Source organism: Amborella trichopoda, chromosome 1 (genome assembly GCF_054954075.1).
Source record: "Amborella trichopoda isolate Santa Cruz 75 chromosome 1, AtrichopodaSantaCruz75HAP2 v2.0, whole genome shotgun sequence".
NCBI classification, from domain to species: Eukaryota; Viridiplantae; Streptophyta; class Magnoliopsida; order Amborellales; family Amborellaceae; genus Amborella; species Amborella trichopoda.
Genome location: NC_142336.1, coordinates 56747644 through 56757765, shown reverse-complemented (window position 1 = coordinate 56757765; position 10122 = coordinate 56747644).

Below are 10122 nucleotides of genomic sequence, written 5' to 3'. Positions count from 1 at the left end.
GTGATTTTCTCGCAATAACCAGAGGAAAAACCACCTGAATATGTCATGAAACCACGGAAAAGCGGTTTTTTGGTCTGGTTTTACCAACTAAAAGCCAGGTAAAAAACAGCCTGTTTTCACCAATGGATAAGTCAGATCAAAAGATACTGGGTAACACACATCAACTGGATATACGACTTTTCTGGCAACAAAAGAACTGTTTTCTGGCCAATAATCCGGCCGAAATCAGAATCTCCGACAACTAGGGGTTTTTCCAGCAAAAATAAGATTTCCCGGCGATTCTACTAAACAGAATCTCCAATCGAGTCGCCCGCGAAAGTTAAGGCCAGGCCCTTATTTCGCCGGAAAAGAATTTCCCCGTAAGAAAGTGCTCGGATCCAGGGAGCTGGGAAAATTAACAGGCCAAAAGAAGAGAGAGGGAGAGAGAGAAATTAAGAAGAGAGAGGGAGAGAGAGAGTGTGAAGAGAAAGAATGCGATCCGGTGCCCGTGAAAATGGTGCTTGGATCGTGTTTTTTTGAGGTGCATTTTATTATATATTTTATTATTTATACGATGAATGGCCGCCTCTAACGCGAACCCTGAAAATTATCCTATTTTAAATTCCTTCTTTTACAATATGCTAAACAACCTCGATCTTCTAGTAAATTACAGAAGTATCCCTCAAAATGCACATTTTTCGGAGTTGGCCTTTCTCAAAATGGCAAAGGGGTCCCTAAGGTGCCCACTGGGGATTGTATAATCATGAGACTATTTACTTTTAAAAGAAGGTAATCACAATTATTTACACGTGAATAATGATCTTATGGGATTTTTTTTCCATATGCATAGGACTTCAAATAATTATTATTAAAATTGATACGGACATCTGAAAAAATTATCAGATGAGTATGTGACTTGAATTTTTTATAGATCTGTACCAAATTTAATAATAATCTTTTGAAATCCTATACATATAGGTGGGAGAGGATAATATAGGATCATTTCTCTTTACAGCTATCGGATGCGAAATTTGATAGCTTGGATGTGTTACAAAGTTCGAAATTTTTTTTTTTTAAGCTTGAGCTTGGTCAATGAATAATTTCAGCCACCCAATTTTACGTCCAACGGTAAAAATTAATATGACCACCTTGTATCAAAGATAAATGATCACATTCTATATTTTCTCTAATCTTGATGCTCCGGTCTTTTCTTAAAAGGAATTGTTTTTATAAGGTCTCAAGTAAGGTGCACCTTAAAGACCCTCTAATTGACCATCTCGACCATGATATGTATGGATAGAAAAAAATAAATAAATTTTAAACATTTAAAATAATATATTTTGTAACACATTATTTATACCGCCCATTATTAAGATTTTAGAGTATTCATATATCAATTCTGAAGCTTTCAATTACTCTTTCATAATAGGGGTGAAAAGAAATTTTTAGGCCATCTCAAGAGCTTCGTCCCCAAAAGTGCATCTTTTAAGAAGATTCAAGGTGTACCTTACCGTGATTATTTAGAGTTGGCAAAGGAAAAGGTTCATAAAGAGCCAAGCTCTAAACAATCAAATTAGAGGCCACATCAAAAATTTCACTAGAAAATGTCGTTTTGATGTTCAAATCTCCTTAAATTGATGATCTCAACATCAAGATGCATGGGCACAAAAAAAAAAATGTATTTAAAGTTTTGAAAATAGTGCATCTTGTAATACCGTCAATTTTTCAGATTTTCAAGTTTTTATAGATCTGCTCGATCTATACTATTTTTGAAGCTTTAAATTTTATAATTAAAGATAAAAATATATTTTAAAGTTATCACAAAGATTTCAATATTGAAACTGCATTTCTCGACACTATTTGAAAGTGAACTTTACTTTGATTATTTAGAGCCTCGGCTCTATACAAACCGCACCCTTTTATAAACTAGACTTTAGTCTTAATTATTTCAAACCTTATAAAAAAGGCAGAGAATTGGATGGGTTGATGGACTTACTGCAAAGTATACGTTGTACGGTCCAGATTGACGAAGAACTATCATAATAGCAGAAAACAATGGGCTCATTTCACTGGTGACATGTAAAAATCTAGTAGATATATTAGAGAGGCTAAATGAACCTTATATGTATGAAAATTTCCAGGTCTATTGGATCTTTCTTTTTCTTCAAAAAATAAGTTGTCGCAGGATTGTAAATTATAAGCTTTGACATAAGAATGGTTATAATTGCTTGTATTTTTTTAATGTGAACTCTGGCATCTAAAACGACCATCTTAGAATTCAAATTTTTTGTTTTTTGAACTTTGTGCTTGACATTTCAAGTAAGTTGATTTCACATCCAACTATTAAACCCACCTTTACCAAAAGATAAGCAGTTTTATTGTATAATTGTTTACTTATGAAAAACACAAGTTCATCGTTTCTCTCTTTTTCCTTCGAACAACTAGACTGTTTAGCTCATATAATCATTTTTCCAAAAATGAAAATAGTGAATTAATACAATAAGGCATATGGCTGTAAACAATATTTATCCCATCTTTCATGCTCAAGGTGATTGTGTAAGTTGGAAGAGGTTTGTACAAGGTGCCCATCTTAAACAATCAAAGTAAGTTGTACCTCGAAAACTTTTACGTTGCCTCAAAATCCATTTCTACGCTTTATAATAAAATTTAAAGCTCCAAAGATAATGCAGATCGAGCAGATTAATCGCTTAAAAATATTAAAAATAGACGGTCCATATAATATGTTATAAGATGCACTATCAAACGAATAATATGTTATGAGATGCACTATCAAAGCCTCCCCCCACCCGTTGAGCAATGAGTGAGACATATTTCTATAAGCCTAGACACTTTGTATAAACTTTTTCCTCTTGCAACATTGTGATTTACTCTAGGTCTTTGAGTCAAGAATCCATGACAAATTGAGAAAGACCTAGTGTTTCGTCATTTTTAGAAAAGGGATCATGTTTAGTCACTTTTACAAAGGTCTTTGTTTTTGTCATTTTGCGTGGTTGAGGGTAAAGCCCTTAAAAAATGAGGATTTGTTTAGCCGACCTCAATTAATTGGATAAAAACTATAATGGTGGTTTGTTGGTCATTTTATTTATTTTTTTTTATGATAAATATAGCCTCATGCAATATCAAATGGCCGTTTGGTCACATGTTTCAATTATTGCACGTACACTTAAATATTTCCATGACTTTAATTAATGAGTAATTAAGTACCTACTTCATTGATTTATTCCTCTTCTTTAAATGGAAGGTTACTTTTTGCCAGTTTTATGGGTTTTCACTCGAAGAAAAAGCAAGTTGATGGTTTTTTTTTTCTGAATGTAAATAATACATTTTTTATGTGCAAGGCATTATGCAAAGCCAATGCTTTTCTTGCTTTAAAAAAAAACGTTTATTGTGGATCTGTCTCTCCATTGACTTGGTCTAACCATAGTTAAGGCTCATAAGTTTGCTTAAATCATCAAGTTGTGAAGGAAAATCTTTGCCGGGAAATCTTGGTTTTAAAAAGTCGAACTCGGGTTTGGGCTTGTTAGGTGTCTGAGATAGTTAGCCTGTTCTGACTCGAGAGAATCCCGAATTGGACAGGGAATTTTTAATGAAAAGTAAAAAATACTCGAAAATTGTGGGGTTGGGATGATATTCGGATTTTCAACTTAGAACTGGTTGCCAACCTTTTTATTTGGTCCGACTTGTGTGATTCTTGAGTAGGTTGGGCTATTTCTGAAGCACTGGTTTGAATTGGTCTGAATTCTAAAGCTCCATGTACTTGGCTGATCTGTGTGACATTTTACCAAAATATTAAACTTTATTAAAAAACTCAAAAGGACTTTGATCATAGTCTTGGAAACTTAAAAGGACTTTGATCATAACTAGCTGAAGGCTCATGTATAATGCTCAAACATAAAATTAGATGAAAAATATAATTTTAAGTACTTAATTTAAAGAAAAAAGTTTATATAGAGCCGAGGCACTAAACCATCAAATTAGAGCCTACCTTAAAAATTTCATTAGAAGAGGTTGTTTTGATGCCCAAATATCTTTAAATTGATCATCTCGACATCAAGATGCATATACATGAGAAAAAAATGCATTTCAAGTTTTGGAAATAGTGCATCTTGTAGCGCGGTTTTGGACCCTCAATTTTCAAGATTTTCAAGTTGTCATATATCTGTTTGATCTACACTATTTTTGAAGCTTTAAAATTTATAATTAAATATAAAAATATATTTTAAGGCTATCAAAAAGATTTCTAGTATTAAAATAACTTTTCTTGATACTATTTGAAGATAGGCTCCAATTTGATTGTTTAGAGCCTCGACTCTATACAAACCGCGCCCTAATTTAAATTAAATGCCAATATAAGACATTTTTATTTTTTATTAAATTTCAATCTTACCAATATTATTTATACAATGTTTTGAAACATATCTATTTTTAAATATATTTATCTCAGTTCTCTTCTCTCTAGCACAAGATCCAATTCGATTTTTCTTAAATATTGGGTAATTAAACCCCATGTACTTAGCAGGCACACGCCTTAACCACTCCGCCAAAGCGTCGCTTGGATAAAATATTTATTTATATATATAAATCCCTATTTTGACATGATCTCATATTTAAATGAAAGATAGAGCACTTCTATCTACTAGTTATCTTAAAGTTTGCAAGAGGTCTGAATCGAGTAATAACTTTTCTCTTAAATTAATTGAAGGCATTAGGGAAACTGAAATTCAAAGGAGAATGAAAAAATTATTACAATTTCACACTCTATTTATATTCTCTCTCAGTAATATATACATCAATCCCAATTGCTTTATACAAAACCAAGCCTCAATACATCATAAGTTGTTCCGCTAGGACAAAGCATCTGCATTACTTTCATTGCATATCAGCTTTCAAAATCTGGACCAGTGAGGTAGAAGATTCACCCCACGAATCCATGCCAGATCATTGGATTGGCGATCCTGATCGGTGTGAATCAATTCAAATCGATAATTCAAAAAATTATTAAAAATAAAATAAATTAAAATCAAAGTTTCTAGATGGGGATTAGGGGAACATAATAAATAACTTATATATATATATATATATATATATATATATATATATATATATATATATATATATATATATATATATATATATATTAAGGGTTTTTTGGGGGGAGCAGGGCTAAGAACCATACAATCTCATAACCGATTTAGTCCCAGCCAATTACCATCCAGATCGTTTGACGGGGTTTAAAACACCAATTCATATTTTCCGATGATGGTAAAACAAGCATACATATACTGAAAATCCAAGCATACTTTTGTCATTTCAGCAAATAATATCAACAATTTCACAAATGAGAAAAGTCCTACACCAGGGTGTAAGTGTCCTTGGTCAGTCCTATGGGCCTTCAAGGTCATTCAAAGTTCAAACCCTTCATCGGTCCCATTAAGCCATGCAATGTCTGAATTTAACCTTGTTAACTTTTTGCTTGGGCTTGCTTGCTTACATTCCTATTCCATGAAAGAACTCTTTTAATACCGTTATCATAGTTTTTTTTCAATTAATTGGAGTCGGATCTTTAATGTAACAGATAAACTATAGAATTGAAAAAAAAAAAAAGAAAAAAAAGAGAAAAAAACATAGCTTTTTTACCCTCGGTGAAAATGAAAGACCTTGATGCCTAGAGATCCAAGTCAACGGCATACATATAGAAATAGAACATATAATGTTCAAGGGTATAATGGTCATTCATGGAAAATAATGAGCACTGCCCTTGGGTCCAAGCCAACAAAGTGTGCATTGAAAGTTGGAGTTTGTTTTTAAATTCAACGCAGTTCACCGAATTGAATATTATGAATTAAGAATAGTTGTTACATTTTGTTTACAACTAAGCAAGAGAAGACACTGATTTGAAACAAAGCTCCCTTATTTTGACTGGTGCACCCAGCATTATACATGCTTATGCTCCAGAAGTCAAAATCATATGCATCTTTTCCAAACCGATTAATGAATAACAAACCAAGCTTATGTATATATTTAAAGTCTAATATTTTAATAAAGGAAGAAGTTTATACATGGTTGTAACTTTAAAATGTAGAATGAAACGTGCACCTCAAAAATCCATTATAAAAAGTTGTTTGGATGTTGGAAAACCCTCTAATTGATCATCTCGACATCGAGATGTATGAATATAAAAAAAAATAAAAAAATTTCGAGTCTGCAAAATAGTGTATATTGCAATATATTATTTAGACCATTCATTTTCAAGATTTTCATGTATTTATAGATCTACTTGATTTGAACCTTTTTTAAAGTTTAAAATTTTATAACTAGAGATGAAAATAGATTCTCAAACCATCCTAAAAAATTTTGATATCAAAATTACATTTATGATAAAATTTAGATGTACGTCTTAATTGGATTGTTTAGGTCTGCAACCTTATGCAAACCACACCATAAAAATATATTTAAAGTAGATGAGAGCCAAATCGCCTCATACCAAGGTAATTTTTCTTTTTTTTTTTCTTTTTGTATGATTCAGTTTCATTGAGGATTCCCAACTTGCGAAAATCAACAAGCCAACTAGGGAACCAACAATTTTACTTCGATTGATTGAGAGAGAGAGAGAGAAAGAAAGAGAGATATCATTAGTATCATACCTGCTATTGAACTAGTGACGAGTCTCCTCTCCATTCAAAACCAATCAGACTGTCAATTGAACTAGTTAGACCAGGTTTTTTTTAAAAAAAAATAAAAAATCATACATCATTTTTGAAATGGTTTTTTTATCAAATCTAACTTTTGTTTTGTACTAAACTGACCAAAACACTGATCGGTGATCCAATCAGTGAGTTTGATTGGTCTTGTCCATTCTTGAATCTCTAGAGAACTACCATTAAAACAACAAAAAGAAAATATAGTTGAAATCTTTGAATAGATAACACGAGGGGGAAATGAAAGGGCTGTCAAATAGTTATTAAAATTCTACACCAATGGAAATGATTGGCATAAAAGGGATATAGCAGTTAGTTAGGAGGAGTTTACGCTATTTATTTCCTTTTAAGTTCATCAATTATGTGTATTTTGGTCATTTTTAGAACCAAGGAAAAAGTGTGAACCCTCGGGATCAGACCACCAGATTCCAAAAGGAAATAAGCATTAGATTATGAATTGAAAATGAAATGGGAAACATATAATTTTAAACAAGCAGTTAATTGCCCCAATGAGGAGAAGCACTGCATTAAGTGAATTGCATGAAATTGGCAAAAGGTCCACTAAAATAAATCATTATTACTCTTCGGAAAGATTCCTAGTGCTAGTTCTAGAATTAAGAAAAACAAAATACTACAATTTTAGTTCCCTGCATTGTATAGGATCTAAAAAAGCAAAACACAGTGCTTTGATGTAAACCATAAGTAGCAAAATCATCATAGTAAAGAAATTGGCTGGCAAAATTGTTAAATGGGTCATAAGATTCAAACTAATATGACGGGGGTCTAGTTTTAATTTCGTTTCGATCCAGCACCTTTTGAAAATATTCTCAAAACTACCTACATTGCCCATGATGAGTATCGCCAAGTGTGAACCTTGAACAAGTAGGGGCAGCCCCAGTCAATTCATTGGAGTTCCCATTCTCATTCAAGCTAAGTCAAATTGCTACTTATTTAGAGTTTGTAAAACCCCTGATAATAGCAATTTAAGTATTTTAAGATAATGTTTCAAGAGGTGTATCTTCATGAAATTAGAATTTAAAAAACTTTACTGGACTCCTTAATGATATTGTAAGAGATTTTAACCCTTTAAATGATATTTTAGTCAGAATTTTAATTTTTTAAGCGTAGAAAAAGAGAGAAGCACTTTTTTAAGTCCAACTTCTTAATGAACTTGACGCCAAATGCACTGTAGAGAGAGAGAGAGAGAGAGAGTTAGTCAGAATTTTAATTTTTTAAGCGTAGAAAAAGAGAGAAGCACTTTTTTAAGTCCAACTTCTTAATGAACTTGACACCAAATGCACTGTAGAGAGAGAGAGAGAGTTAGTGAGAGGGTTTCCAAGGTCAAATTTACACCCTCAAATAGTATCGAGAAATGTGGTTTCAATACTGAAAATCTTTAAGATAATCTAAAAATATTTTTTCATCTCTTATTATAAAATTTAAATCTTTAAAAATAGTGTAGGTCCAGCAGATTTATGAAAACTTGAAAATCTTAGAAAATTGTTTATCCAAAAATGTATTACAAGATGCACTATTTTCAAAACTTGAAATCTTTTTTTTTTTTTTCTCATGTGTGTGCATCTTGACGTCGAGATGATCAATTTGAGGATACTTGGACATCAAAACAACTCCCATTGAAAATTTTGAGCTGCGATCTAATTTGATTATTTAGAGCTTCAGCTTTATATGAACTTTTTTTTTTATATATAAATTTGTCTCTTTTTTAATCGGCTATTTTTTACTTACCCAAAAAAAAAAAAACCTATTTTGGCCCCATTCCAAAAAGACCGCGCACGTGGGCCTATTCGAAATGAACAAGGGCATTTCTGTCATTTACAAACTCATAAAATTAAAAGCATTTATTGATGTGTGTGAACGACGGATTCGGATTCAACACGGTCTGGTCCTCACACGCTTGTAGACGCGCTTTCCTTTGTTCTTTTCTCCCAACATAATGTAGCAAAGGAGATTCCCTTTGTTTCTTATGAGAACATTCTCATTTTAGGGTAAAAAGGACAAAATAGAGCCTCCTTTTGGCTAGTAAAAAGCATTCTCTCCTTTTTTTTCTTTTTTTCTTTTTTTTATTTATTTATTTTTATTTATTTTTATTTTTTTAATACTATATAAGGGTGAGGCTTTAAACAATCAAATTAAAATGCGTTTAAAAAATTCTTTAAAAGATGTTGTTTCAATGTTTAAATATCTTCAAATCGATCATCTCGAACTCAACATGTACGGACATGAAAAAAATAAATTAAAAATTATAAAAAGAATCTACTTCTTCAATTTTCAAGATTTTTATGTGCCCATAAATCACTTTATCTGCACTATTTTTTAAGCTTTAAATTATTTGATTAAATATAAAAATAAATTTTCAAGCCATATTGAAACATCATCCTTTGACACTATACAAACGTATGCTATAGGGCCTCGGGCTTTTGTTTCGGGCCTGAGCGCCATGTACAGGTCCACCTTTCGCTATAGGTTTTTGAGGTGGGTCACTTTTAAGTTAGCAAATGATTGAAATTTTAATAAATCAAACAGAGATTTGCAAAGGCCATACATACCTAATCATAGCCGTCCATAATATTATAAGCAAAATCTCACCCCTCCATGTCTCTTTAAGCACACGTGGGCAACGTATAACCTTGTCCGTGTTGACGTCGCGCTAGCCTTTTCATGAGTTCGACAAATTGAAAAAGACTGGATTTCCCATTCGATTAGTTATTCTTTTCTTATTTCATGCATTGGATTTTAAATATGAAAATTATCAAAATTTATCTTTATTTTTATCTAATTAAAAAAAAACTCTCAATTTTTATAAACCTCAACAACATCTTTTTTTGACATTTTTTTTAACCAAAATAGCATTAACAGTAGTCGTAATATTGTATAGCCCTAGAATTACAGTACTGTAAGTACCGTAATAACTACCCATTTTATACGGCATTTTAAATACTGTGATAACTCAAAGTATTTTAAATGCCAAAACTAAGGAAAAAGGGTGTGACGAGATTTATGAAAGTTGAGTTTTTTTTTTTTTTTTTTAATTTGTCAAAAAATTAAGATATATTGATGATAATTTCCCTTTTAATAAATATATAACATAAATAAAAACGAGATGGATTATTTTTGGATAACTTATTAGAAAAAAGAAAACATAAATAAAGCGAAAAATTACTTTTCATACAAGAAGGTCACATACATTTTTATCCATCAAATTTTCAAATCGGACGGTTGTAAAAGTGTCATTGATTAAACTCAAAATTCAAAAAATAATTTCTCGAACTTTGTGACACACCCAAAGCCATATAATTTTACATCAAATGATTACGAAAAGTAGTTTAAAAAATGGATCGGTGACTTGGATCGGGCACCTCAAAAACCCATCCGAATCGATGAATCGGCGATCGGGATTGGGAAT